Source organism: Sapajus apella, unplaced genomic scaffold, assembly GCF_009761245.1.
Source record: "Sapajus apella isolate SASKATOON/1434 unplaced genomic scaffold, GSC_monkey_1.0 scaffold54, whole genome shotgun sequence".
NCBI classification, from domain to species: Eukaryota; Metazoa; Chordata; class Mammalia; order Primates; family Cebidae; genus Sapajus; species Sapajus apella.
Window position 1 is genome coordinate 15,572,987 of NW_022436994.1, and position 4,747 is coordinate 15,577,733.

Consider the following 4,747-nt stretch of genomic DNA (forward strand, 5'->3'; position numbering starts at 1 on the left):
TGCAACAAGAAGAGCTAACGATCCTAAATATATACCCACCTAATACAGGAGCACCCAGATACATAAGGCAAGTTCTTAATGACTTACAAAGAGACTTAAACTCCCACACAATTATAGTGGGAGACTTTAACACCCCATTGTCAATATTAGACAGATCAACCAGACAGAAAATTAACAAGGACATCCAGGACTTGAACTCAGACCTCGACCAAGCAAACCTAATAGACATATACAGAACTCTCCACCCCAAATCCACAGAATATACTTTCTTCTCAACACCACATCACACCTACTCTAAAATTGACCACATAATTGGGAGTAAATCACTCTCAGCAAATGCAAAAGAACGGAAATCGTAACAAACAGTCTCTCAGACCACGTGCAATCAAGTTAGAATTCAGAATTCAAAAACTAACCCAGAACCACACAGCTTCATGGAAACTGAACAACTTGCTCTTGAATGTTGACTGGATAAACAATGAAATGAAGACAGAAATAAAGATGTTCTTCAAAACCAATGAGAATGAAGACACAACATACCAGAATCTCTGGGACACATTTAAAGCAGTCTCTAGAGGAAAATATATAGCAATAAATGCCCACATAAGAAGCAAGGAAGATCAAAAATTGACACGCTATCGTCAAAGCTGAAAGAGCTAGAGGAGCAAGATCAAAAAAACTCAAAGTCTAGCAGAAGACAAGAAATAACTAAGATTAGAGCTGAACTGAAGGAGATAGAGACACAAAAAACCCTTCATAAAATCAATAAATCCAGGAGCTGGTTTTTTGAAAAGATCAACAAAATAGGCAGACCACTAGCCAGATTAATAAAAAAGAAGAGAGAATAACCAAACTGATGCAATAAAAAACGATAAAGGGGATATCACCACAGATTCCACAGAAATTCAAACCATCATCAGAGATGATTACAAACAACTCTGTGCACATAAACTAATAAACCTGGAAGAAATGGATAAATTCCTGGACACTTGCCTCCTCCCAAGCCTAAACCAGGAAGAAGCCAAAACCCTGAACAGACCCATAACAAGGTCTGAAGTTGAGGCAGCAATTAAGAGCTTACCACCCAAAAAAAGCCCAGGTCCAGACAGGTTCACAGCCGAACTCTACCAGACATACAAAGAGGAGCTGGTACCATTCCTTCTGAAACTATTCCAAACAATACAAAAAGAGGGAATTCTTCCCAAATCATTTTATGAGACCAACATCATCCTGATTCCAAAACCTGGCAGAGACTCAACAAGAAAAGAAAACTTCAGGCCAATATCCATGATGAACATAGATGCAAAAATCTTCAATAAAATACTGACAAGCCGATTGCAACAGCACATCAAAAAGCTTATCCACCATGATCAAGTAGGCTTCATCCCAGAGATGCAAGGCTGGTTCAACATACGCAAGTCTACAAACGTAATTCACCACATAAACAGAACAAAAGACAAAAACCACATGATTCTCTCAATTGATGCAGAGAAGGTCTTTGACAAAATTCAACAGCACTTTATGCTAAAAACCCTCAATAAGCTAGGTATTGATGGAACGTATCTAAAAATAATAAAAGCTATTTATGACAAACCAACAGCCAATATCATACTGAATGGGAAAAACTGGAAGCATTCCCCTTGAAATGTGGCACCAGACAAGGATGCCCGCTCTCACCACTGCTATTCAATATAGTATTAGAAGTTCTAGCCAGAGTAATCAGGCAAGAAAAAGAAATAAAGGGCATTCAAATAGGAAAGGAGGAAGTCAAATTGTCTCTATTTGTAGATGACATGATTGTATATCTAGGAGACCCCATCATCTCAGCCCCAAATCTCCTGAAACTGATAAGCAACTTCAGCAAAGTCTCAGGATACAAAATCAATGTGCAAAAATCACATGCATTCCTATACACCAATAACAGACTTAAAGAGAGCCAAATCAAGAACAAACTTCCGTTCACAATTGCTACAAAGAGAATAAAATACCTAGGAATACAACTAACAAGGAACATAAAGGACCTCTTCAAGGAGAACTAAAAGCCACTGCTCAACGAAATAAGAGAGGACACAAACAGATGGAGAAACATTCCATGTTCATGGTTAGGAAGAATCAATATGGTGAAAATGGCCATACTGCCCAAAGTAATTTACAGATTCAATGCTATCCCCATCAAGCTACCAATGACCTTCTTCGCAGAACTAGAAAAAACCACCTTAAACTTCATATGAAACCAAAAGAGAGCCCGCATAGCCAAGTCAATTCTAAGCAAAAAGAACAAAGCGGGGGGCATCACACTACTGGACTTCAAACTATACTACAGGGCTACAGTAATCAAAACAGCATGGTACTGGTACCAAAACAGAGATATAGACCAATGGAACAGAACAGAGGTCTCAGAGGCAACACAACATATCTACAACCATCTGATCTTTGACAAACCAGACAAAAACAAGCAATGGGGAAAGGATTCCCTGTTCAATAAATGGTGTTGGGAAAGCTGGCAAGCCATGTGCAGAAAGCAGAAACTGGACCCCTTCCTGACACCTTACACTAAAATTAACTCCAGATGGCTTAAAGACTTAAACATAAGACCTAATACCATAAAGACCCTAGAAGAAAATCTAGGCAAAACCATTCAGGACATAGGTGTAGGCAAGGACTTCATGACCAAAACACCAAAAGCATTGACAACAAAAGCCAAAATAGACAAATGGGACCTAAACAAACTCTACAGCTTCTGCACAGCAAAAGAAACAGTCATTAGAGTGAATCGGCAACCAACAGAATGCGAAAAAATTTTTGCAGTTTACCCATCTGACAAAGGGCTGATATCCAGAATTTACAAAGAACTAAAACAGATTTACAAGAAAAAAACTAACAAGCCCATTCAAAACTGGGCAAAGGATATGAACAGACACTTTATAAAAGATGTCATTCATGAGGCCAACAAGCATATGAAAAAATGCTCATCATCACTGGTCATCAGAGAAATGCAAATCAAAACAACATTGAGATACCATCTCATGCCAGTTAGAATGATGACCATTAAAAAATCTAGAGACAACAGATGCTGGAGAGGATGTGGAGAAATAAGAACACTTTTACACTGTTGGTGGGAGTGTAAATTAGTTCAACCATTGTGGAAGACAGTGTGGCGATTCCTCAAGGACCTAGACATAGAAATTCCATTTGACCCAGCAATCCCATTACTGGGTATATATCCAAAGGATTCCAAATCGTTCTACTATAAGGACACGTGCACACGAATGTTCATTGCAGCACTGTTTACAATAGCGAAGACCTGGAACCAACCCAAATGCCCATCAACGATAGACTGGATAGGGAAAATGTGGCACATATACGCCATGGAATATTATGCAGCCATCAAAAACGATGAGTTTGTGTCCTTTGTAGGGACATGGATGAACCTGGAAACCATCATTCTCAGCAAACTGACAGAAGAGCAGAAGATCAAACACCGCATGTTCTCACTCATAGGTGGGTGTTGAACAATGAGAACACATGGACACAGGGAGGAGAGCACTACACACTGGGGTCAGTTGGGGCGAAATAGGGGAGGGATGGTGGGGGGTGGGGAGATGGGGAGAGATAGCAAGGGGAGAAATGCCAGATGTAGGTGAAGGGGAGGAAGGCAGCAAATCACACTGCCACGTGTGTACCTATACAACAATTTTGCATGTTCTTCACATGTACCCCCAGACCTAAAATGCAATAAAATAAATAAATGGAAAAAAAAGAAAAAAAGAAAAAGAAAAGAAATTTCAACCCAGAATTTCATATCCAGCCAAACTAAGCTTCATAAGTGAAGGAAAAATAAAATCCTTTACGAACAAGCAAGTAATCAGAGACTTCATCACCACCAGGCTGGCTTTACAAGAGCTCCTGCAAGAGGCACTAAACATCGAAAGGAACAACCAGTACCAGCCACTGCAAAAACATACCAAATGGTAAAGAGCATGAAAACAGTGAAGAAACTGCATCAACTAATGGGCAAAACAGTCAGCTAGCATCAAAATGGCAGGATCAAATTCACACATAACAATATTAACCATAAATGTAAATGGACTAAAGACCCCAACCAAAAGACAAAGACTGGCAAATTTGATAAAAAGCCAAAACCCATTGGTGTGCTATATCCAGGAAACCAATCTCACATGCAAGGATAAACAAAGTCTCAAAATAAAGGGATGGCAGAAGATTTACCAAGCAAATGGAGAGTAAAAAAAAAGTAGGAGTTGCAATTCTCATCTCTGATAAAATAGACTTTAAACTGACAAAGTTCAAAAGAGACAAAGAAGGACATTACATAATGGTGAAAGGATCAATGCAACTAGAAGAACTAATGATTCTAAATATATAGGCACCCAATACAGGAGCACCCAGATACACAAAGCAAGTTCTTAATGACTTACAAAGAGACTTAAACTCCCACACAATAATAGGGGACTTTAACACACCATTGTCAATATTAGATCAATGAGACAGAAAATTAACAAGGATATCCAGGACTTGAACTCAGACCTGGACCAAGTAAACCTAATAGAAATTTACAGAACTCTCCACCCCAAATCTACAGAATATACATTCTTCTCAGCGCCACATCACACCTACTCTAAAACTGACCACGTAATTAGAAGTAAATCACTCCTCAGCAAATGCAAAAGAATAGAAATCATAACAGTCTCTCAGACCACAGTGCAATTAAGTTAGAACTCAGAATTCA